The sequence below is a fragment of the Octopus sinensis genome, linkage group LG14 (assembly GCF_006345805.1).
Source record: "Octopus sinensis linkage group LG14, ASM634580v1, whole genome shotgun sequence".
Lineage (NCBI taxonomy): Eukaryota > Metazoa > Mollusca > Cephalopoda > Octopoda > Octopodidae > Octopus > Octopus sinensis.
In genome coordinates, this window is record NC_043010.1 from 51,784,785 (window position 1) to 51,812,497 (window position 27,713).

General features: G+C 38.5%; 1 protein-coding gene and 1 long non-coding RNA gene across 5 annotated transcripts in view; one reads left to right on the forward strand and one right to left on the reverse strand.

Annotated features, from left to right (window-relative positions):
- The window catches only part of LOC118766007, a 22,943-nt gene extending 21,329 nt beyond the window's left edge, over positions 1-1,614 (forward strand). The window contains exon 3 of the long non-coding RNA XR_005001930.1: positions 1,482-1,614. This is a non-coding gene — a long non-coding RNA (uncharacterized LOC118766007). The remainder of the gene's footprint in view (positions 1-1,481) is intronic.
- LOC115218782 (dTDP-glucose 4,6-dehydratase) overlaps positions 1-27,713 on the reverse strand; it is a 138,397-nt gene that overhangs the window by 96,366 nt on the left and 14,318 nt on the right. The gene's annotated exons all lie outside the window — the stretch shown is intronic.

The following is a 27,713-nucleotide window of genomic DNA, read 5'->3' on the forward strand; positions in this document are numbered from 1 at the left end:
GAGAGTGAGACAGACAGAGAGACAGAGAAGAATTATAGCAGAGAGAGTGAGGAAGAAAGAATAAGATAAGTGAGTGAAAGAAAAAGGAGATATAGTGAGGGAGAGAGGGAGAGAGAGAGGGAGAGAGAGAGGGAGAAAGAGAGACTGGGAGAGAGAGAGAGACTGGGAGAGAGGGAGGGAGGGAGAGAGAGAGAGAAAGGAAGAGTAAGAGAGAAAAAAAATAAGGAAGAGAGACATAACATTATCCAGATGGTTACAGGTTTTGTCTGTGTGGTTAATAAGTTCACTTTGCAAAGTACAGGGTCTCAAGTTCAGTCCCCAGTCTCACTATATGCCACTTTGAGCAAGTATCTTTCGCTTTAGCCTTGGGTTGATCAGTACCATGTGAGAGGAATTTGATAGACGAAAACCATGTGGAAGTCCATCTTCTGTGTGTGTGTGTGTGTGTGTGTGTGTGTGTGTGTAGATACAGATAGACAAATAGGCAGACAGACAGACAGATAGACAAGCATCATCATTAATGTCCAATTTTCCAAGCTTGTATGAGTCGGACAGAATTCTTTAAGGCACATTTTCTACACCCAGATGCCCTTCACATAAACCTTCACCTATTTCCAAGTAAGGTATAATATTTCCCATGGCCGGACACATTTTTAACAGAAGACTGGAAACAAATATCATACTCATTTACAACCATCATGTACAAACACACACACATAAAAACACATACATACACACACACATACATAAATAAATATATACATAAATAAATAAAATACATACATACATTGTATGATTGTGGTAAATGAGTGTCACCGTCATACAAGCAGTGTAATTCATTTCTGATATTCTGCAAGAACAGTTCTGGTCACAAGGAAATATTACCATGCTTGGGAAAAAGGTGAGGGTTGGCAACAGGAGGGGCATCTAGTTGCAGAAAATCTTCATTAAAAAGAATTCAATCTGACCCATGCAAGCATGGAAAAGTTGACATTAAAGTAATGATGATGATGATGATATATGATGGGCTTCTTTCAGTTTCTTATTTCTTTGCTGCCCACAAGGGGCAACACACAGAGGAGACAAAGAGGGACAAACGGATTAAGTCGATTATATCGACGCCAGTGCACAACTAGTACTTATTTAATTGACCCCAAAAGGATGAAAGGCAGTCAACCTCGGTGGAATTTGAACTCAGAATGTAACGGCAGACGAAATACCGCTAAGCATTTCACTCATCGTGCTAACATTTCTGCCCACTCGCCTTCTTTCAGTTTCTATCTAACAAATCCACTCACAAGGCTTTAGTTGACCCAGGACCATAGTAGAAGATACATGGTACTCTATGTTCTCAGGATTTACTGATGTAGCACATCACACCACAGTCCTAATTCATTATGACACCTTGTATCCAATACTCTATCATCTATCTTTGTTATTGATAACACCAAGAAGGTGCTTCTTTTCCACTCACCAAACAGAATAGAGCTTTGACCAGGAGGAACTGTTGTCATCCGATGGTATCCAATGATCATCTGGTGTTTCGACCCTGAACCATAACACCCTCCTGTTGGTGGGTCAGCAGAGATGGCCAAATTACTGTTCATCATCTCCTCATGGTTTCTGGCTTAACTCCTCTCTCTTGTTCCATCCATAACCAGCAAGAGAGTCTTTCTGCTGCCTCTTCCACCCCGTGTACAGCCACCCTTTGCTCTTTCTCTTCCATTCCAATATCTGTAAGGATCCTGCATTCCAATTGGGCAGGAAGGAAATCTCCTACAGCAAACCTAAATTGGGAAAATTCATGATTGCCATTCCTTCTCTCTGCAATCCTGCAGAAGGCTCTTGTAGAAGATGGCATGCTTCAATTTGTAGAGATGAAAATCTCTACAATGGGTATGATGGTAGAAGATTTACTAGTATTAAAATGAATCAAGTAATTTTGGTTTGCTGCCAGATTGGGGAAGTAAATTGAAATTTTATGACGATAAAATGGCTTTTAAAGTTACATGACATAGAAAAGACCATTTTTCTTTAAATCATAGTCTTTGCAGTATTGCTGTTATTACACCAGATTCGTGTAGGAGCTTAATTGTATGTATATATATATATATATAAAGGGGTTTGTATGATTGTGTATAGAGGGATATATATTATTCAAAGGAATTCCAACTCTGTTTTTATGTTTCATTTATATTCTTTATAATATTAATGTAGAATATAGAATATATAGTATAGATAATATATATATAGTAAAATGAAATGAAGTATTGATTGTCTTATTGAATAGATGAAATATTGAATATCAAATATTAAGGGACTAGTATACTTTCTTGCATTAAAGCAGTCTTCAAGGTCCAAGGTTGTGACAGGAGTGTTTCAACATATATATATACATATATATATATATATATATAATGTATGAGTATTTAAATGTGTGTATTTTTTATTTATTTTATATCTATCTATAATTTAACCTTATTTATAACTTAACCTTATGTACTTCATTAAAAAAGTCTCTGATGAAGCCTAGAGAAACACCCAAGTACCTCAATTTCATCTACTTATTACTTCAGTCTACAGGAGGAATAAAGGTAGAATGAGGTATTTTTACCTCTTGGCTGAAACAGCTGTAAGATATTTTCCCAATTCATATTCCTGTATGTTATATTTTAATAATTACTGGAATCTTTATATATTAATATATTTTTATATGTAAAGCGTAATATGTTATACATGTATGTATATTCTTGTAATTGTCATTTTAGTAAATAAATAAATAAGTTGACATAATATAATGTCTAAAAGTTGATGAACCATCTATTGATCCCCTCCATTTTCTTATTGCTCTATATATCTATATATGAATCATATTCACATTTTAAATCTAAAAATCTTTTATGTTAACCCTTTAGCATTTAAACTGGCCATGTCTGGTCCAAGATATTCTACCTGTTTTATGTTCAATCCAGCCAAACAGCCTTTCATACATATACTATAATGTCATTCTAAAAATAAACGATCACATCATTGAAATCTTGAAGCTATGAGATTAGTGCATAATTAATTCAAAACGATATTAATAAATAAGCATTACATTTGACAGAGTTAATTTGTATGCTAAAAGGGTGACATATCTCTATTAATATACTGATGTCTTCTGTCAGACCAGTCATATAACATTATGATACATTACTGCATATCACAGTTTGTTTATACGCTAATATGTTATGTCACTCCGCAATCATATCCACCACATGTCCGGTCCTTCTTGCAGTGTGGTGGCTTCAGTACCTCATTGATCCTGAGAACTATGTCAGCAGAGTGCAAGCTCCTGTTAAGACTTCCCATGCTGGACAGGTCAAAGGAGGGAAGCCATATTAAAATGGACCACTTCTTGCCAGAGGTTCAATTGGGTTTGGTTAGGGCCATGATCTCTACATAGAGAAAAAAATGCAGTGATGCAGAAACATTGATGTTGATCGAAAATGATCAAGTCTTGAGAGAAGGTCTTCCTTTACGGACACAGTGCAACAAATTAAAAAAAAAACAAGCCTGGCTCATAAGGGCCAGTTTCCCAGTTTCCTAGGTGTATAGGTACCCCACCTCGACTGGACGCTGGTCCGTCGCAGATGAATTGCAAGATGCAGGAGGAAAGAGTGAGAGAAGGTTGTGGCAAAAGAGTCAGCAGAAGTTCACCGTTACCTTCTGCCGGAGCTGCGTGGAGCATAGGTGTTTTGCTCATAAACACACACATCGCCCGGTCTGAGATTCAAACCCGCGATCCCTCGACCGCGAGTCCGCTGCTCTATTCACTAGGCCATGTGCCTCCACTCTTTTTTAAAGTACTGGTACTTATTTTATTGGTCTCTTCTACCACACTTCTGTGTTATGGGGACATAAACAAACCAACACCATTGTTAAAGCAGTGGTGGGGGACAAATGCAACACAAACACACACACACACACACACACACACATACATACTATAGGCTTCTTTCAGTTTCTGTATATCGAATCCATTCAAGACTTTGATATAAGAGACTTGCCAAAGTGCAGCACAGTAAGACTGAACCCAAGCCTACACACACACACACACACACACATATATATATATATACATATATATATATATACATATATATATATATATATATATATATATACACACATACACACACACACACACACATATACATTTCAATCCATAAGTTTGAAACCAAACATTACATACAAGTCCACAGCACTTCGTTGCCTCATTCACTTCACAACAGAAAAAGAGCCAACAAGATATGACTCAACTGAGCTGAAGTTCAATCTCCATTCAGTCTATCTGTCTGTGCGTCACTCTCTCCACATATACATCTACCCTCTGCCTCATCCTTTCGCAGTATCTGATTCACAGGAAGTACCAGCCTCTCTTCATTACTTTACTTCCTTTTCTTACCTCCCACTACTTCTCCTACTTCCTTTGCTTCCTTATAACTTCTTCAGCCCCTCTTTTCTGTTCCTTCTATTTCAAACTTCTCTATTTTCAGCCCTATTTTCATTTTCTTTGTCCCTTTCCTTATTTTTCGTCTCCTTTTTCCAAAATTTCATATCCAAGCTTTTTCATCTTCTTTTACAGTATCATTTTCTCTCTTCCCTCCTTTCTTCCTTTCAACAACTTTTATTTCACTCATATCTTTAATGTTCCTTCTTCTTCTTCTTCTTCTTCTTCTTTGTCTTATTTTCATCTTTCCCCTTCTCTCCTCCTCTTTCTTTTTTCTTTCTTCTATTTTTCTTCCTTCTTTGTCTTTTCTTCCTCCTCCGTCTTCTTTCTCCTTCTCTCTCTTTCTCCTCCTTCACCACCTTCTATCTCTCTCTTTCTCTCTCTCTCTTCCCTTTTCCTTCTCTTTATTCTCTGTATTTTTCTTCTTTTCCATCTCCTTCCTTCACCGGGGAAAAACTCCTTTGCTGACCCTCTTCTAATTACACAGAACCGAAGATCAACTTACAAACTAGCTTCATTCCCTTTACATAGCAACCAACCATTATTTTGGTTATTGTAGTTGTTGATACTACAGCTACCAATGTTGTTGTTGTTAAGAGACTTTAAGTTACTTCAGCCTGAGCAGAACTATTATAAGGAGTAAACCAAATGAATGGTTTTAAAAAAAAAACCCAAATAGAACAAGGTTTTTTTTTACAATTCATCATCATTGCCATCATCATCATCATCATCATCATCTCTGTTGTTGCCATTGCTCTTGTCATTCTTAAGTGCCAAAGATTAGCCCTGGCTTTTGTGTCATTAAGATGATGAAAGATTAATCTGCTCTTGAACTACACTTACACTAATTCCTGTGAGCCGGCCCTTTTACCATCTCTGCCATATCTACCAAAGTTAGTAGAATAAGAATTTGGTATTGTCATCATTGCCATCATAGTTGTCATCATCGCTGCTTTGCTTTAATCCCTTAACATTCAATCAGGGCCACACCTGGTTCAAATATTTGATCCGCTTTTATGTTCAAATTGGCCAGATCAGACCTCTCACACCAACCCTACAATATCACTCTAAACATAAACAATCACATATCATCAAAATTACAAAGCTATGAGATTATGAGATAATACATGATTAATTCAAAATAATGTGGATAAATAAGCATTACTGTTGGTGGATTAATCTGAATGCAAAAGAGATAATGTCTACTTTTCCATACTTGCATGGATCAGACAGAAGTTATCAAGGTAGATTTTTCTATACTGTCAACAACTCTTACCCGTTCTCAAGCAAGTTAATATGGTAATATTTCTCCATAGTCCTCCACCTTTTAGGGGTTGATAAAATAACTGCCAGTTGAGCACTGGGGTCAATGCAATCGACTTACTCCCTGCCCTGAATTTGCCAGCCTTGTGCCAAAATTTGAAACCAATATTTCTCCACAGACAGAAATAGTTTTGTAGAATATTGGAAATGGGCAACAGTCACACAATGTCAAGACAAGAAGACACACATACACACACGCAGACACACACATATGCATACACATGTGTGCATGTGCATGCACACATCATGCCTACACACGCATATACAAATTACTTTTTTTCAGTTTCTTATTTCTTTATTGCCCACAAGGGGCTAAACATAGAAGGAACAAAAAAGGACAGACAAAGGGATTAAGTTAATTATATCGATCCCAATGCATAACTGGTACTTAATTTATCGACCCCCAAAAGGATGAAAGGCAAAGTTAACCTCGGCAGAATTTGAACTCAGAACGTAACGGCAGACAAAATACCGCTAAGCATTTCGCCCGGCATGCTAATGTTTCTGCCTGCTTGCCACCTTTTTTCAGTTTCTGTCAAGTAAATCTACTCACAGGGCACTGGTTGGCCCAGAGCTATGATAGAAGACATTTGCTCAAGGTGTCACACAGTGGGGCTGAACCCAAGACTATGCAGTTGGAAGAAGGGAATAAGCTCAATACTTGCAACCACAGATACTTATCCAGCAGTAAATTACACCAGACATCAGTGCCTACACAGACATAGGTGGACTAAGACATTGGTAGAAATTGGTAGAAATTTAAGGCGATGAGCTGGCAGAAATGTTAGCACGCCGAGTGAAATGCTGAGCAGTATTTCATCTGCCGTTTCGTTCTGAGTTCAAAGTCCACTGAGGTTGACTTTGCCTTTCATCCTTTTGGGGTCGATAAATTAAGTACCAGTTATGCACTGGGTTGATGTAATCGATTTAATCCCTTTGTCTGTCTTTGTTTGTCTACTCAGTGTTTAACCCCTTGTGGGCAATAAAGAAATAAGACATTTGTAGAAATTCTTTAATTTCTCATCAAGTTATAACTACTTATGGGCTTCATTCAAGAGTAACATTCTAAATTTCTCTCATGAAATCGTATCTACCTCTGAACTATTGAGAATTAACCCTTTTCTTACCGTATTTCTGTAGAGATGCTCTGTGTTTCTTTCAATCAATTTTAAATATAACAAAGAATTTAGTAAAATCATTAAGCTAATGTTAGGAACATAAATTGTGATGGAAGATTTTAATTCACAACTTTTGAAAACAAGACATTTGTACTACAGAGCCAGAGGTGGCTTCAGCTGGGTTGGTATCAAAAGGCTTAACACAACTCTTCAAACCCTGATCATGAGCTATCAACCTTTGGACTCTAAATAGATAAATCCTTAGATCCTTATCAAGTGATACCTATGTCTAGAGCATCAAGGGCAGCTCTTTAAATTCTAATCATGAGATTTTGTGGAAAACACCTTAGATCCTTATCATGTGATAACTATATCTATAAGAGTAAGACATCAAACCCTTATCATCAAATATTTATTTTTGAGCTACTAAGATTAAATCCTTAACCCTAATTATCAGATTTCTACCTTTGGGTCCTTAGGTGTGATACCTTAATCTAGGACCATCATAACAGTATTATAGACCCCTGAACAAAGCATTACAATGGGACTCTTAGATACACAACAACAGAATACATAGATTAGCATTAGGCTCCTACACTTGTGGACCCTGGCAACCATAAGACAGCACTGCCTTAACCCTTTCTTGGGCATATTTCTAGTGAAACACTTTACCAGGGGCTAAACAACAATTATTTCTTCCCAACAATAAGAATCTCGCTTTGCAACCACATGATTTCAGGTTCAGTCCCACTACACAGAATCTTGAGCAAGTATCTTCACTTAATGACCAATGCCTTGTGAGTGAATTAGGTAGAAAGAAACTGTATGGAAGTTCATCATGTCTATATATATATGTATGTATGTATGTATATATGTATGTATGTATGTATGTATACGTAAATCATCATCATCTAACGTCTGTTGACCATGCTGGCATGGAGTGGGTGGTTTGACCAGAGCTGGTAAGCTGGGGAGTTGCTCTAGTTCCAGTCTGATTTGGCATGGCTTCAATGTCTATATATATATATATATATATATACTATACTATACTATACTATACTATACTATACTATACTATACTAGCTTGAGGGAAAAGTTTGTGTGCCGTGTTAAAATAATGAACTGAATGAACACACACACCACAAAAATATATTTAAAAAAGCATTATTTTAACATGGCACACAAACTTTTTCCTCAACCTTACATATATAAGGCCACCTAACACTCCATACTGCAAGCCCCTTGATTAATTTGTGAGGGGATGCAGTTGAGCGAGAGACCAACGAAACTCCTTCTAACACCAAAGATGAACTGAAGGTAAGGATTATGGCAACATTCACCAACTTAAACAAGGAGACCTTCCAGAAGAGTTACAGGAGATTCTGAAGTCGTCTGGAGGCCATGGTTAAAACCAATGGCGATTTTATTGAATAAATTTACTCTTTAGTATTTCAAGATATTTTTATCTAATTTTGGTAAATATATCTGTTAAAATGAGATGTCAGTGTTATTTTCCTTTTTGCGTAGTTTAGACAACAGTTTCTTCACCACACCCTGTATGTATATATATATACCATCTTTTACTTGCTTCACTCATTACACATTAAACGGATTAAGAGGACATGCTGAGGCAACACCTTGAAGAATTTTTAGCCAAATGAATTAACCCCAGAATTTATTTTTTTGTTAAACCTGGGACTTATTCTATTGGAGTCTTTTGCCAAACTGCTAAGTTACGGGGATATAAACACACCAACACTGGTTGTCATTCAGTGATGGGGAACAGACATGAAAACACACATATATATACAATGGGCTTTTTTCAGTTTCTCTCTATCAAATTCATTCAGAAGGCTTTGGTCAGCCTAAGGCTATAACAGAAGACACTTGCCCAAGGTGTGACAGAGTGGGACTGAACCCTGAACCATGTAGTTGGGAAGCAGGCTTCTTACCACACAGCCACACCAGTACTTATCTCTCTGAAATTTAAAAAGACAATTTCTTTGCAACTTTTTTAACAGTTTTGCAGGATAGGCGTGCAATCATCACAGGGTAAACTGAATTTTTTTTAAAAGATTGTTTTTTAAGAATTAAAGAATTACAGAAATTGAACAAAATAATGTTCCCCCAGTAACTAATACTAAAAAAATTTTTTTGGGTTGTTTTCTTTTTCTTTTTTTTTTTTGGTTTTGCATTTGAAGGAAGGTCAAATGACTTAAGTAGGAGCTCCCAGTTTCAAGTGTAATTTTCTTTGTTTTTTCTATGGTCTGACACATAAGTCTCTCTCTCTCTCTCTCTCTCTCTAAATGGTAATGTACATACACACCCATGTACATATGGTGTGGTGTGGTGTGGTGTGAGTGGTGTGTATGCATGCATGCAGTCTAGAGTGTGTATCCGCGTGTGCATAACATCAAGTATGTAGACATATAGATTTGAAAAAAATCACACACACATATCCATATACTAATATTTATATATGCACATACATGCACACACACACGCACACACACACACACACACACACACACACACACACACACACACACACACACACATATATGTTTCGGGCACATGCCGTTAGTAATTACTCAGAGTAGGCAGTTGGGAATATTTATGTAGTAAAACACAAAAAAATACATGAAACACAGGTGCACAACTGAGTAGGAGGTAGATTTACTTCTGCCTTTATAGCACGTAAAGAAAACATTGTTGTAGGAATGTACACAGCACATGTACTACAGCAGTACTATGTGTAGCTTTGATACTGAGATTGAAATGCAGGGGTGAATTATGCCTACCTAATCTACAAAAAATAAAATATTTTATGCAGAGTAATCAGAGTAACCTTCATAATTTTATTAATTAGATGCATATTTTGCCATAAAAGGAAAATGCTACTATTGATCTATTTTATTCCGGACAGGCATTGCCTACCATGTCTACCCAGGCAGCATGTCCCTGGTACATATATATATATATACAAACATACACATATAAACATACATATATACATGCATACCCCTATATGTACACATACATACACACACATACATATGTATATGGCTGTGCAGTTAAGGAACTTGCTTCCTGATCACTTGGTTCTGGGACCAAAAACTTTGGTAGATGGAAAGTGAAAGAAGTCTCTTGTGTGTGTGCGTGTGTGTGTGTGTGTGTGTGTGTGTGTGTGTGTGTGTGTGTGTGTGTGTGTGTGTGTGTGTGTGTGTGTGTGTGTGTGTGTGAGTTGGTGTCTCCTTGTCTTGACATTATGTGAACACTAAGAAAATGACACCTTTGTTCAAGTAGGGCCCTTTGTTTCCCATCTTCTGCAAAAATATTCCAGTTATGGGGAAATATTATTGTAATTGAAAACAAGTAAGGGTTGGCAACAGGAAGGACATTCAGCCATAGAAAAAAAAGGCCTTAACAAATTCCATCTGACCCATTCAAACATAGAAAAGTAGATGTTAAAGCAATGAAAAAATGTATCACTTGAAGTCTATACAGTAAGTGTGACTTAATCGTAAAAGAATGAAGCTACTATGAGGGTGAGGACATCTTAACATCTGATAATAGCAGTAGGCACACTTGGACATCCTGTAATAGCAGCATGCAAAACTGTCAACTAGCAGGACAGATAATTATCTCCTCATAATATAACGGTCCTCCTTAATCCAATGTTCCTTGCATTCATTTGTTTCTATTGCATAAATGTGTTAATGTGGACACACCCAACTTGGTGTGTATTTATATACGAGATTTCAGAGTCAGTTGACATGTTTCTTATGAAATTCTGAGGAATCATGCTCAACATGTATTATAAATTAAATCCTACCTAACACATGAAAATTAATTATTAGTTGCTGAAATGGTTACAGAATAATGCAAGATTGATTATATGGAATAATGATGAAACAATTGTAAATAAAGTATTAAAATGATTTGCTAACTCCATTCTTTCATATTTTCCATTGTAAATACTCTATGGATATTTGTGGATTTTCATATAATTCAAGTGAAAAAGCTCCCCGCTTTTCAATTTTATGATAGCTGAAATCTGTGGAAGTACCATACATATATACATACACATATTCCCACATGTACATATATGTTCCTGATGTTAAAAATGTGAATGAGAAAGAGAAACATGATTCATACATAGAATTGCTGCTGCTGCTACCATTGCTACTGTATTTTGGAGTCTACCAAAGAAAATTTCAATCAACTCTGGCTTCTCAAGAAGCATATCCACAACCTTCCTAATGTCTTATCCAAAGGTTATGACATGCTTCGTAACTAACACTCCCTGACAACTACAGATAGGTTGAGCCATAACAAAAAGGGTTTTAAGTGGATTAGTGTCAACACAGATACAACAAAATTGTGTCTAGTGGATTAATTCTACCAGAGGCACAATAATATGGTGTTTAGAGGATTTGTGTTACTAGAGGCATAATAAAAAGTTGTTCAGAGGACTAGTGCCACCAGAGAACAATAAAATGCTGTTTAGTGGATTAGCGCCGCTAGAGGCACAACAACATGGCCTCTAGTAGATTAGTGCCACCAGACAAACAAGAAAATGATGCTTAGTGGATTTGTGCCACCAGAGGCACAATAACATAGTGTGTAGTTGATTAGTTGATTAGTTCCATCAGAGGAACAACATGGGGTCTAGCAGATTAGTGTCACAAAATAATGTTTAAGAAGCACAATAAAATGGTCTCAAGAGGATTACTGCCACTGGAGGTACAACAAAATGGTATTTAGTGAATTAGTGCCGTCAGAGGCACAATTAAATGGTCTCCAATTGATTAGTATCACTGAAGGCACATCAAAATAGTGCTAAGTGGATTAATGCCACTAGAGGCAAAACAAAATGGTTTCTAGTGGATTAGTCCTGCTAGAGGAACAACAAAATAGTCTCCAGTGGATTAGTGCCACCAAGGTCAGAGTAAAACAATATTTAGTCAATTAGTGCCACCAGAGGCACAAAACAATGATACATAATAAAATAATGTGTTGTGGATTTTGAATTATAAATCCTACAAGCTGTTACGGCATATAGTATGCATTCAACCCATTTTGTTTTCGTTGCCAAAAAAAAATATAAGAAAGAAAGAAAAAGAAATACATTAATTACTACTGTACTTTAAAGCAATGCTGACCAACTTGGATTCTTCCCAAGTGATCTTGTTCCGCCTGTCGTGCCATGAATATTAACATGTAATCATTAACTCAATGTGTATTTCCTCGCAGCTAGGCACAAGGCCAACGTTGGAAAAAGAAGAACAACAAAGAAACGTGAAGGCGGTGGGAAATATATTAGTTTATAGATCTGAAATCCATCTTGTAGTCATACATGCTTTTAACAGCCCCGTAAATGTAAATAATAACAAAAATAGTTTTTTTTTTTTTTTTTTTTACAAAGGAACATAGGATTGCATTGAGGGGTGCGGAGGGGGCTGAAGTTTCATCATTAGTATACTGAAGCAGGAGGTGGTTGCAATCTTTTCTCATCTATTTCAACTCTCATTAATCACTTGTGGTTCCATGGTTGGGTAATTTACCCGCAGGTTAATTAATGCTTATTTAAAAACTTTGGTGGAATTTGAGCCCACAGCAGATACTGCAACAAAGAATGCCATCTGCAGCAGCCTAACTAGGAGGGTGGGGTCAGACCCAGGCAGCCTTTTTACAGGAGGGGGCAGTGCTTTTGACTTTGCTGTATAAACTTGTTTAGACTTCAAGAGACAGAGGTGGTGAGCAGCAAATTCATGGACTGCCCCAAGCAGCACACACTCTAGCTACACCACTGGTTATCGAACCCTCTTACAAATCTGCCAGTCCCTAGCCCTTGGCTGGTGAGTTATATATTGTAACCTAAGGGGACAATAAGCAAAACTGACCTTGGCAGGATTTGATCTCAGAGCACAGAGAGTTGAAACAAAGTCCATGAAGCATTATATCCAACACTCTAATAACCCTGCCAATTCACCAACATAGGATTATAGTCAATTATATCCAGCCCAGTACATCATTGGTATTGCATTTTATCAATTTAGGAAGGATGACAAAAGATTCAGAATCTAAAAATAGAATTTTGTCTGGTACATTAATCATTCTACCAATTCACCAATTTTTATTGTAATAATAATAATAGTGATAATAATAATAATAATGGTTGTGATGCATGTGCCTAGTGTACCCTTATCAGACAAGTAGTCATGATGGGTATACAGGGCTTCGTATATTTTACCCCAGTGTCACTTTGATGGCATGCACTGCTCTCTCACTCAATAATAATAATAATAATGGTTTCAAGTTTTAGCACAAGGCCAGCAATTTTGGGGGACAGGGTGTCAATTGAATCAACTCCAGGATTCAACTGGTACATATTTTCTCGAACCCTGAAAGGATGAAAAGTAAAGTCGGCCTTGGCAGAATTTGAACTCAAAACATAGTAACAGGCAAAATGCCGCAAAGCATTTTGTCTGGCGGACTAACAATTCTGCCAGCTCGCCGCCTTAATAATAATAATAATAATAATAAAATAATAATAATGGTTTCAAGTTTTAGCACAAGGCCAGCAATTTTGGGGGACAGGGTGTCAATTGAATCAACTCCAGGATTCAACTGGTACATATTTTCTCGAACCCTGAAAGGATGAAAAGTAAAGTCGGCCTTGGCAGAATTTGAACTCAAAACATAGTAACAGGCAAAATGCCGCAAAGCATTTTGTCTGGCGGACTAACAATTCTGCCAGCTCGCCGCCTTAATAATAATAATAATAATAATAATAATAATAATCCTTTCTACTATAGGCACGAAGCCTGAATTTTTGGTGGGAGGGGATAGTTGATTATATCAACCCCAGTCCTCAACTGGTATTTATTTTATTGACCCTGAAAAGATGAAAGGCAAAGTCAACCTTGGTGGAATTTGAACTCAGAATGTAAAGATGGACAAAAATCTCGCTAACCACTTTGCCCAGAATGTTAACGATTCTCGCCGCCTTAACAACAACAGCAACAACTGTAACAATAAAATTCTTCGAATAAACAGGTGTTAAGAATACAGTCGATTAAATTGATCGAGTGTTTTGGTTGATTGGTAGATGAGTTATTGATCAGAGAAAGATAAAATATGTAAAGCTGACCTCAGCAGGATTTGAAAGACAAATGGGGAAGGAGAGCGCACAGACAGACAGATAGAAAAAGAGAAAGATTAGCTTGAAAGAATATGGAGAAAGATTAGAATAGGAACAAAAAAAAAGGAAAGAAAAGGGGAAAAATTAAGAGAATTGCAAAAAGAAAGAAAAAAAATGTAAAAAAGAATGAAATGAAGGGGTGAACAACAGAGAGATTGATAGAAAGAAAGAGTGAGAGAGAGAAAGAGAGAGACTGATAGAAAGAAAGAGTGAGAGAGAGAAAGAGAGAGACTGATAGAAAGAAAGAGTGAGAGAGAGAAAGAGAGACATTGAGAGAAAGAGAGAGAGAGAAACAAAGCTAAAAAGTGAATGAGAGTCAAGGAGAAAGAGAGGAGTACAGAGGGTGAGAAAGTGAGAGAGAAAGAGAGAGAGAGAGAGAGAGAGAGAGAAAGCTAGAAAGTGAAAAGGAGACAGTGCGAGAGAGAAAGATAGAAACTGAATGAAAGTCAGGGAGAGAGAGAGAGGTAGGAAGAGAAAGAGAGAAAGTGAATGAGAGTCAGAGAGAGAGAGAGAGGTAAGAAGAGAAAGAGAGAAAGTGAATGAGAGTCAGAGAGAAAGTGAATGAGAGTCAGAGAGAGAGAAAGAGAGAGGGGAGTAGGGAGAAAAAGTGAGAGGGCTTGAGTGAAATACAGAGGTAGAGAGACAGAGAGAGAGAGGTGTATAGAGAAAGCAAGAAGGAAAAGAGAAGACATGTGGAGGCGATAAGAGAGCTCTTGAGGACCATCGACCATTCCTGCAACTTCCTGTCATTTCCAAAGATACAAGAGCAAACAACACTCCTACCACCACCACTACCACCACCACAACAACAACAACAAAAGACAATTGGTAATAGCAGAACACTTATCATTGCTATGGTGTAAAACAATACCAGTAACTGGACCAAAACTGTCCTGGGGCTAAAGAAGAAGAACAACAACAAGAGCAACCAAAAGCCTGCACCCAATAATTGTAATCACCACCACCACCACCAACAACAACAACAACAACAACAGCACTACCACGTTACCACCAACAACAACCACACCAACATCATCATCATCACTACCATCATTGCTGCTGCTACCAACACCACAACAGCAAGATTATCACCATAACAACAACCACTATTGCTACAACCATGACCACAACATCCACGTCTACCATCACTGTCACCACTACTACAACAGTAGCAACCAGTATCACCACCACAAAAACAACAACTACTACTACTACTACTACTACCACCACCACCACCACCACAAATACCACTGCAACAACCACAACAACAAAAGCTATTATTGCTACCACTACATTCGCAACTACCACAATCATTACCACCACCACCACTGCAACAACAACTATCACGGCTACCATTACAACCACACATACTAGAACCACAACAACAACTACTACAAATAATAATAATAATAATACTACAGCAACAACAACAATTATCCTCACCACAAACGCTACTACCAACACCACTACCACTGCAACAAACATCATGGCTACCACTACAACCACAAACACCACCGCCACCACTACCGACACCACTGCCACCATAACAACTATCATGGCTACCACACTACAACCATCACCACCACCACTACTACTACTGCTACTACTACTACTACTACTACTACTATCACAATCCTTACCAACATGGCTACTAACTCATTAACTATCACGATAACGATTACCACCACCACCACCACCATCACAATTATCTCCACCATCACTATACAACAGGCTCTACTATCAGCACCAGCACTCTCTCTCCGTAACAATAACCACTCCAACAGCTACAGATACCACTTCACATTCTTAAAACAATTACTCTATCGCAGCAAATCATCTGTTAAACTTTGTTGCAGCAATAACGAAAAAGAGGTCAGCAGGTTCTAACTCGCTCACAGGTCAGAAGAACGTAACTCTAAAACTTAACCAGCTTAGCACAACCATTGCCCACCTCTTCTCCTTCGCCCTCCCTCTTTTATCTTTTAGTAGGCTTGCCTTCTGTCCCCCGCTTCCTCCTCCTCATGTGTTCCATTTCGTTTGCCCCCCCCCCTCTCATACATATACCATCATTACTGAAGAAAGTAAAATAGTAAAAGAAATATATATATATATATATATATATATATACACTAGCTGACGTACTCGGTAATTCCTGGGAAAGCGGGGCTTATCCCTTGGTTTCGCTAATCCGATAACAACAATACAAAGTATGTAGCCCTTAAAATGATTTTTGTGCATTTACAGAGAATATCGAACCGTCTTACACAGGATCTTGTTTTTAGAAATTCCCAGTAAGTTATGAATACCCAAATTGTGAAGTCAGTTATGAAATTAGTTACCCGATAGTACGAATTCAAATAAAGTAGCCCCCAAAAGGGCTTTAGTGTGTTCCCATAGTATATAGAACATAGGAGGAAATACTAATAAGGTATGTATACTAAAATCGTGAAGCATGTTACGTAATAACAGGCTAATCAGATATGAGATAATAACAATTCAAAGTAAATAACTCTGAAAAGAGCTTTTGTGCATTCCCAGAGAATATTACCCTCAGCGGCGCTAGTGTTGGTATATTTGTGAATAAGTCGTAACCGAAATAAGTGGATCTATTGTTTAGGAAAATACTATTTACTTGTTTAAGGGTTGTACAGGATAAACTGTGAAAATAACTCTAACAGTTCAAATACTAAGAAATAAGCATATTCTGATTTATACCAAATGATATAGGAAAATGAATGGGTTATTTCCTTTGGCAGTTAAAATTAAATATATTAGATAATCCAGAGGGTGTGTGTTCTAATATTTTCCTTGTCGGTTACGTTTTTAGGCGCAGATGTGACTGTGTGGTAAGAAGCTTGCTTCCCAACCACATTGTTCCGGGTTCAGTCTCACTACATGACACCGTGATCAAGTGTCTAACTCCGCGCCGGTCAAAGCCTTTTGGCACCTTGGGTAAGTGTCTTCTATTATGGTTCCGGGCCAACAAAAACCTTGTAAGGGGATTCGGTAGACGTGCGTGCGTTTGTGTGCCCGCGCGCTTTTGTGTTTGTACCGACCAGTGTTAATTTACTAACATACCTGTAACTTAACAGTTTGCCAAAACAAACTGATAGAAACTGCTCGACTAAAATCCTAGCTAGGCCGCATTCTGAAACAAGTAAAAGATAAGATTTAGAAAATTTATACCATATTCACTCGTGTATAAGTCGCACTATTTTATAGTCGATTTTGACTGATAAAACTTCGCTGCGACTTATGAAAAGAAAAAATCTTGTAAAAGATTTAACTCTAAATTAGGAGTGCGACTTCTATACGAGTATATATGATATATACCAAACCATAATGCTTACCTCGTTTTATTAATCATACTTGCGTCTAACAAGATTATGAATCACACATTTTTCCAGACGTTCTAGAAGCATTAGTATACATTATCTAAAGCCTTTTAATTCTATTTTTAAAAATCCTTGGCGCTCCTGCAGACCCCATGCGACGCAGCGGTGCGCAGCGATGTGCCTTTTAAGAGCAACTATAGAGCAACTTCTGTAACAGTTTTGTTTAACTCTTAGCTAAACCTGTTGCCCGCTTTAACGACTAAACAACTCAGCAGCAATTAGGTTAATTGTTCATCTTATTAATCAGTTGGTTTGTAAGTAAGACTTGCTAACTAGTTCGTTGAAGTAAAACAGTTAAACATACCAACGCGTTCTTCAACGATTTCGTTAAGAATTTAGTTTGTTAACGAGGTTGTTATATATTTAATGTTATCGTCGTTTTTATTTTTTTCTAACCCAGTATCACTGAGTCAACGAAAGGGTATCTACATAGTCACACGGCGTGAGAAATAGCAGCCGAATCCCTACCAAACCACATTTTAATGCCTAAGGAAAAAAAAAAGAATGGACTCATTGGACATTGTAGTTCTAGATATGCAAAAAACAGGGTGGTTACGGTTGGACTGTATTTAATCATAAGTGGGGGGATGGGTAATTTCTGATTTTTTTCTTCTCTTTATCCGTTTGAAATCATTACATTGGAAATATTACATCATCATTGGGATTAAAAATTGATCAGCATAGTTTTTGTTGAAGATGAGAGAGTCTGAAACAGTCAATTTTTCGAGAGATTTTTTCCTCAGCTTTGAGCCGATTGTAACTGAGGTTGCTAATAAAATATATGGATAATTTTTCATGTTTAACAATCAGAATTCTTTCTTCTGTTGGATTCCAAGTCACGCCGATGTTTAATTTGTTAATTTTCACTTTTCAAAAAATTGTCTAAACTGGTGCAAAATAAGTATGGCTAATTTCAATGATTTCTTCTCTTAAATTGCATGGTACTTAAATATATTAGAAAGAGAGCCACTCCAGTAGATCGTGATGAAAATATAGTGTATATTCTATGTCGAGTTTTTAGATTCAGTCAAGTTTCGTTAATTTCATATCGTGAGCCAATTTTCCATGGCGCTCTTTCATTTGCCCTAGATATTTTAAATTTCTGTTGCAATTCTGATCTTTCTGATATCTAGAAAATAATTCGTTAACTTAGTACTGAAAAATGAAGAAAACAATATCCTACGTGTCAACAGTGAGCTCCTCAAGAAGCACTCTCTTCCTGACGACCTTCCACACAACCCCAAATCAGCCGAACCAACTATGCATGGATATGTTTCCCAAAGACTTGAACCAGACAGTAAGATCGACATGAAGTGCAGCCTCTCTTCGATTTCTGACCGCTACATCACATCACACTTCGAAGGCTATCCAATACGGGAGATTGCTACAAAATGCCTAATAAACAAAAGAGACAGCGAAGACCTCGGAGCTCCAAGATGCATTTGAAAATGTAGATTATGTCATATTTCTGGGGTAGATATCATACATGTGATTAACCGCTGCCCAAAAATATCAGCAAGATACTACGTTCCTATGCGACATGATATTGTCGCAAAAACTATGTACAATGCCATTCGGAAAAAATACTGTCCTAGAATATCCCTGCTATTGAATACATACACAAACATCAACTCAAGTAATACTGGTGGAACATTCCCATAAAAACATCTGTCAATTTTAAACATAATAGATCGGGATATTGTTGTTCAGCATAGATAAGAAAAGCTGTGTACCGTCAAAGAGGTCGGCTGTCCAGATGTAAATATTTCTTTGAAAATCAAAGCGAAAGATATAAATATAGGCAACTGCTTCGAAACAAGTTCACATTCGTACTAATAATGATTGATGCGCTTTGTTTTCTGGGCAAATTTCTGGGCAAATGCTTAAGTGACAATCTGGATAAGCTTGGGTTTTCAGAAAAAAAAATCAACCAAATGATTCGTATATTACAAATACATTCTGTAATCGGAACAGTAAATAAATGCAAGATTTTTCTCAATTCTAAAATGCGACATTGTTTTTGTTATCTATATTCCAACGATAAAGCTTTGTATCTTTGTTAGAAACCAGCACCGTCTTCAGAGGAGGAATTTAAATAATTAAAAACAGAAGAGACTCTCTCTCTCTCTCTACACACACACACACACATACATACATACATACATACATACATACATACATACATACATACATACTACATACATACATACATAGGGGAGCTTAATACAGGACTTATAAATCAACGATGACCACCGGAAAAGACAGGTGCAAAGTGAGAATTCCAGAGGATAGTAACGGAGCAAGGATTCTCGACATCTGGGACAAGGAGAACATACTTTTAGTCCGCATACCTTAATTAACATGCAAGAAAGTTCAGCAGAAAGTTTGTGCTCCTGCTCCTAGAAGCTCCTACTTCGCCCATCTCCTCTTGCTACATGTCTGATAGGAGGGACCGACTTCAAGGGAACAAGAGACTGAGTGTAATAATGAGTGGAGTGGGTAAGAAATGGAGTGGACACTACAGCATGAGTTCTGAATGGAGAGTGAGTCGAGGGTGGAATATAGTCAATACAACTGATTTTCAGTACTTAACCCTTAGAATAGGAAAATGGTAAGGTCTGAACTCAAAATTTTGTCCCAAGACAATTAGATCACATCACATTCAAGTGTTTCTAACCAAATCACATCCCAGCTATGAATCGACCTAAATTAGGGTTCACATGAATTTCAAAACAAATAAAGTATTGTTTAAGGGCAGAGTGTGTGCCGTCCGGCGCGGTCCCTGAGTATGTTCCGAAAGAATCTATATATGTGTGTACATACATACATACATATATACATACATATATATATATATAATATATATATATATATATATATATATATATATATATATATATATATATATATATATATATTGGCCTGGTCGCTTAGCCAGCGGGGTGGCCTCATTTGAAGGCTAAAAAAATAAGAAGCGCATTGTGACCAGCGATGTGTAGCAACATCTGATAGCCTGGTCGGTCACGGTGATCACGGTGATTTATATAATTTTTAACAGGTGTTGCTTTCCGGGTTCAGTTCCACTACGTGGCAGCTTGGGCAAGTGTCTTCTACTATGGCCTCGGATCAACCAAAGTCTTGTCAGTGAACTTGGTAGATGGAAACTGAAAGAAGCCTATCGTGCGCGCGTATATGCGTATGTATATATATATATATATATATATATATATTATAATGGAATAATTACTACGAAGCATTGTGTAGAAAATATATTGTAATATTGTATTAAGGATCGTGGGTAAATCCAGAACAATGCGTAGTAAATGCAAGGTTATGACCCCGAAATATTGAATGCAAGGTAGGCCTACAATCATATATTTGTTTCTTGTGATTTGCTTTGCATTTACTCACGATCCTTTATACGATATATATGTGTGTGTGTGTGTGTGTGTGTGTGTCTGTGGCCATGCCTCACCACCGCTTGACAACCGCTGTTGGTTTGTTTGCATCCTCGTAACCTATCCGTTCAGCAAAAGACATCGATAAATTAGGTACAAATACTTTTTAAAAAATAGTAGTGGGAGTTAATTAATTCGACTGAAACTCTTTAAGGTGGTGCCCCAGCATGGCCGAAGTCAAATGAGTGAAACAAGTAAAAGATAAAAGATTATGATTAGAAAGCTTTGATAAATTAGAAATAGCAGCCAAATCTTGAAACCATATCTTGCTATACTCTTTTTTTTTTCTCTTTTTACTTGTTTGTCATTTGACTGTGGCCATGCTGGAGCACCGCCTTTAGTCGAGCAAATCGACCCCAGGACTTATTCTTTGGAAGCCCAGTACTTATTCTATCGATCTCTTTTGCCGAACCGCTAAGTTACGGGGACGTAAACACACCAGCATCGGTTGTCAAGCAATGTTGGGAGGACAAACACAAACACACACACACACGCATATATATATACATATATACGACGGGCTTCTTTCAGTTTCCGTCTACCAAATCCACTCACAAGGCTTTGGTCGACCCGAGGCTATAGTAGAAGACAGCTGCCCAAGGTGCCACGCAGTGGGACTGAACCCGGGACCATGTGGTTGGTAAGCAAGCTACTTACCACACAGCCACTCCTACGTCTATGTTCAATAAAGAAGAATATATTAAACTAAACAGTGTAATTCCTTACATACCAGATGCCAGGAATGGTCACAGCCAGGTATGACGAGACGTGGGTGCAGGGCTTCAAGAATTTCCTGGAATCTCAAAAAATATTTGTGTGCAATGAGGATTAACAGACAGAAAGAAAGAGGGCACTCGAAAAACTTCTGTATCCCATCCTGACTTTTTTTATTATTTTCTACTTGTTTTAGTATTAGATTGCGGTCCTGCTGGAGCATCACCTTGAATTTTAGTCGAACTAATTGAGCCTAGTACATTTTTTTTTTTTGCCTGGTATTTATTGTATTGGCTACTTTTGCTGAACTGCTATACTACAGTAACGTAAACACACCAACACCGGTTGTCAAGCAGTAGTGCGGGACAACAGAGACACAAAGACACACACACATATACTTACTTGGAAATGGATGCGTATATATATTGTGTGGTAAGTAGCTTGCTAACCAACCACATGGTTGCGGGTTCAGTCCCACTGCGTGGCATCTTGGGCAAGTGTCTTCTGCTATAGCCCCGGGTCAACCAATGCCTTGTGAGTGGATTTGGTAGACGGAAAGTGAAAGAAGCCTGTCGTATATATGTATATATATATATATATGTGTGTGTGTGTGTTTGTGTGTCTGTGTTTGCCCCCCTAGCATTGCTTGACAACCGATGCTGGTGTGTTTATGTCCCCGTCACTTAGCGGTTCGGCAAAAGAGACCGATAGAATAAGTACTGGGCTTACAAAGAATAAGCCCCGGGGTCGATGTGCTCGACTAAAGGCGGTGCTCCAGCATGGCCGCAGTCAAATGACTGAAACAAGTAAAAGAGTAAAAGAGTAATATATATTCGAGGGGCTTCTTTCAGTTTCCATCTGTCAAAGCAACTTACAGGACTTTGGTCGGCCCGAGGCTCTAGGTGCCACTCGGTGAGACTGAAACCACAACCATATGGTTGGGAAGCAAACTTCTTAACTCACAACCACGCCCGTACTTATATTAACATTTCTAGTAATGACAGGATATGGGACTGCTTGATCTGGGCTGACCTAGGGTTAAACAAGAGCAATCAAACACCACCATCCATTCATATAACATCACCACCACCACTATCATTAAACAGCACTTATCCTTCAGTCAATATCACTGCCAGGTACTATTTAAGAAGAGCGGTCCCGGTGCGCGCACTCGCGCATCCGCGCTAGCTAGTCGTGACTAGTCGATCCTACAAAGACTACCTAGCAAAGTAAATAAAACATAAAATAATTTTTTTTACACAAAGTTAATAATTTTTTAAACAAAGTAAATAAAACAAAAACAAAGTAAGGATCGACTAGTCACGACTAGCTTAGTGCGGATGCGCGAGTACGCGAGTGCGCGCACCGGGACCACTCTTCTTGAATAGTACCTCACTGCCATCCCTTTAGCCAACATCACCGCTACCATCACACCTTTAGTCATCACCTCCACCATCGCCCCTTTAGTCGACTACCGCCACCCCATCGTTACCAGCACTCCTTTAGTCAACGACACTGCCGCCGCCGCCAACATCCCACTGGTCAACATGACCCTCAACACCACTCCTTTAATCGATACCACCGCATCACCGTCTCTTTAGTCGATATGATTGTCACCACGACTGCCACCATCAAACCCCGCCTTTTGAGCTGGCAGAAACGTTAGCACGCCGGGCGAAATGCTTTGTGGTATTTCGCCCGCCGTTACGTTCTGAGTTCAAATTCCGCCGAGGTCGACTTTGCCTTTTATCCTTTCGGGGTCGATAAATTAAGTACCAGTTACGCACTGGGGTCGATATAATCGACTTAATCCGTGTGTCTGTCCTTGTTTGTCCTCTCTGTGTTTAGCCCCTAGTGGGGAGGAAAGAAATAGAAATATGTATTTCACTCAAAATCACTGCAACCACGACCACCACCATTAAACACCGGCACCCTTTCTGTCAAGATCAGCAACTATCAAACATCACTGCTTTTCAGGGATCACCACCACAACCAAACATCACCAACACCATCAAAGCATGGCCACACCTTCATCACAACCACTACCACTCGAACTAATGCCGTCGCTGCACCCGGTAGAAATAGCTGTCAAATTTTCCTCGAATCCCAATTGCCGTTTTTAAAATAACGAGACTTTAGACAATTCAGTTCAGAGCTCCCTGCACATGGAAAATAGGCGGGATGTCAGAGGTGGAACGCCTTTTATCAGAGGTCGACAGCGTCACCACCATCAGCGTTATCCCCACCAACACCTCAACAGCACCACCACCATCATCCATCGCCACTACCGCCACCACCACCATTAAAACACAAAACAAAACCGCAACCAAAAACAGAACTTCTATGTGGTCGCTCGACCTGCTAGAAATAGAAACCAAATCTCCCTCCTATCGCACCCAATCACTTAAAGAAAAGAAAAAAGAGAAGTGTATTCAAGGTATGTCTGAAGGCTTAATACTTTATACAAAGACGGGTTGGGACACCTTTCATCATAGGTTCTGCTCAATCAGGGCTGACTGACCCGGGGCTAAACAACGACACTCCCAACTCCCCTTTAGCTGTCACCATCACCGCTAAATCCCCCCTCCTACTACAACACTGTGTTACCAATCACAACCACGCCCTCAGCACGGCGACCGTCGCCACCATCACCTTCATGTTTTGTTATTGAATCGTAAGTAAAATAGAAATGGATGCGCGAGCGCGTGAGTACACGCTTGTGCACGTGTCTCTGGAAATTTGCGCGCGTGCTCTATGTGCGCGCACGCGTATGCGTGTGTGTGTGTTTATAGGCGTTCGTGTATGTGCGCGTGTGTGTATGTGCGTGTATGCGTTTCTGCGCACGAGTGTATATACGTGTGCGTGCGTGCGTGTGGTCACACTAACGTTCATTTGAAATGTGGAAAAAAAAAGAGGAAGGGTGAAGTGGGAGAGGAGTGAAAGAGAAAGAAAAGAAAAAAATGAGAGGAAGATAAAGAGGCGAAAGGAAGAAGGTAAAGGAAAGCGAAAGAGAGGGAATGATGGAAGAAGAGGAAGGGGAGGAAGGAAAACAAGGGAAGGAGAAGTATATAAGTGGGAAAGGTGAAGCTAACATGGAGAGAGAAAGAGGGAGGGAGAGAGAAAGGCGACTTGAAAACATGTCACTGCCACCGTAACCCTTAATTCTGGGCAGACGACAATGAAACTGATGATGAAGATGGTGATGGTGTGACGCTGGCAGTGGCTTTGATGGTGTTTTGTTACGATTGCTATCGTTTGTTTAATTCCAGGCCAGCCCCTGATCGAAGAAACCTAGAATCAAAGACATTTCAGCCATGACCAACTCGCCTTTTTTCTTTTTCTTTTTTTTTCACGGATACAGTGTCTCTTGTAATAGCAATAATTGCATTGTCTAATTTAGCTTAACTAATTCGCTTTTCGTTTGACACTTAGCAATTTCGCTTTTTCACAACTTCCATTTTTTTTCTCTCTCCACAATTTTTTTCCCTTTACGTCCACAGCCGGTAACATAGCCTCCCGGCGTGCTACGAATAGCCGTCAAATCTCCCTCAAGCGCCACTATTCCACATCTGCCAATCCACAAACATTTATAATAGAGATAGAGACAAATCACCGAAATAGCTTTTAAACGTTTACTCGAAAAACTGAAATGAATAAAGAGTGATGATAGGATGAGTGATAATATAATTTACATTGGTTTTATTACATATACATTCGCTAAAAGCAATTTATTTCATGTATGCATAAGCACAATGCATGATAATCGAACCCCAGAAACAGCTGTAAACGATTACCGTAAATCCTCGGGTATAATCCGCATTTTATTCCCAAAAATTTAAAGGTCAAAATCCCTAGTGCGTGCTATATACGAGGTTAAAAATGAAAATTATTTTCTAAGCAATGTCCGAGTCTCTATTTGCTGTCCGGCAATGTTTATTCAGACGCATTTTGTGATGTCGGGTGCGAAAATACCTTCAGCTAAGCCTGAAAGCAATGAAGTCATAAAAGAATCATCCATAACTTGCAGTAAGCAACATTTACTAAACGTTATTACTGTTATTTCTTTATTTTCTGCAAACGAAATGCACAAAAAAGCTACACGTTTGCATTATGTTATATGTACAATAACAATAAAGGACGTTACCGTATACCAGTGCTTTTCAAACTTTTTGCTGGAGCGGAACCTCAAGGAAACATTCCACTGGCTCGAGGAACCCCGGTGCAATAATTTAATAGTCTTATGCACACATATCTGCACAGGAGACTTTAAAATTACTGCCGATTTTAGCAGTTTTGTAACTTCTTGCGGAACCCCAAGGTTCCGAGGAACCCTGGTTGAAAACTACTGCCGTATACAGTTTTACAAACCAAGGACTTTATATAGACCTCCTTGACTCAAGTTAGAGAAGGGGTGCGTATTATACACAAGGTTTAGGTTTTTCAAAGGTACAGCACCCTAAAAATCCCTTGCGTATTATACTCAAGAGCGGACTATACTCGAGGATTTACGGTACCTGTATTCTTCTCTCTCTTTTTAGTGAAGTTAGAGTATGAACTCGTCGAGTGTCTATCAATGAAGAACTACTACGAAGAATTACTGGATACTCCCTTTATCTGTGATATGCTTCTACTATTTGCTTGCTTCGTGCTCTTGCTTGATGGGACAGGGATCATCCCAGATTACCGATCCCGTGCATACAGTCGATTAGGTCCACCAGTGTTCTCCATCGCTGCCAGTCCCGTGCCAGCCCCTCTGCATCCTCCATAGTGATATTGAGCTTTTCCAATCACTTCCAGCCACCTGCCGCATGGTCTCTTCCAGCCCGCAGTTTCTGCGTCGAATGAGAGTAAAGCGCTGTGATATTGAAGTAGGAATTTTCCAGATGTATACCTATCAATGAAGAATTACTAGGAGCCTCCTATCTGTGATATTAGAGAACGGACTTGCCAGAAATCTACAATATCCATGAAGAACTACAATGCCTTTCGTTTTCCTGATTTTTTTTGCTTAGTTATATTTACACCCACCTTTGTATAACTATTTTATAAACGCTTTGATGCTCCGTTAATAACCTTGTGTCCATCTTTTATTTTAATTATACTTTCATTTGCTCGACCGGTACATTGTCAAGAGCGGGCCTGGCCAACTCGAATTACATTGCGAATTACATTAAATACTTACTATACAAGATAAATTTTTGATTTACTGGTATTCTCTCCGTTTCTCGATATGGCAGAACAATCGCTTGGTGTCAGCTGAACACGAAATGAGAAGATTAATCTCGAGAATCAAGAGATCCAGGATTCTTCAACAACTGACGTCATTAAAAAACAAAGCAGTTGAAATGTCTGAAGAAGACAAAAAGACAGTGGTACAAACATGGTCCAGCATCAATAGGCGTCATCAGCACAGCCGTTGTTTCACCTTGTCTTAATAGCAGAACGAAATACTCTGATATATACAAAAAAAAAAATGAGTGGAAAACATTTATAGCCTAGGTGATTTACTAGGTTGAAACAAAAACTAATCGAGGGGAACAACTCAGAATATATATCTTTTACTTGTTTCGGTTATTGGACTGCGGCCATGTTGGGGCAACACCTTGAAAGGTTTATATGTGTGTATGTATTATAAATATATACATACATACATACATACATACATACATACATACATACATACATAATATGGGTCTGTATGAGTTGTTATTCCGAATTTCTTGTTCCTGATCGTCAGTCGGCTGAAAGTCCCAACACACACGTACACACACACACACACACCACACACACACACACACACACACACACACACAGTGTTAAATAAATATTAATCCATTCTATCGCTAATATTTCCGCATTCTATAGAAATAACCCCACTCCTAACAAGGATTGGGATATTAGTAGAGAAAGCGGAAATATTTTAGAATTTTTTAATGTTTTTGTTAGTAGTACAGCTGTATCTAATTGCGAGATCAGACTGACAAAAACACACTGGTCTGGTCAACA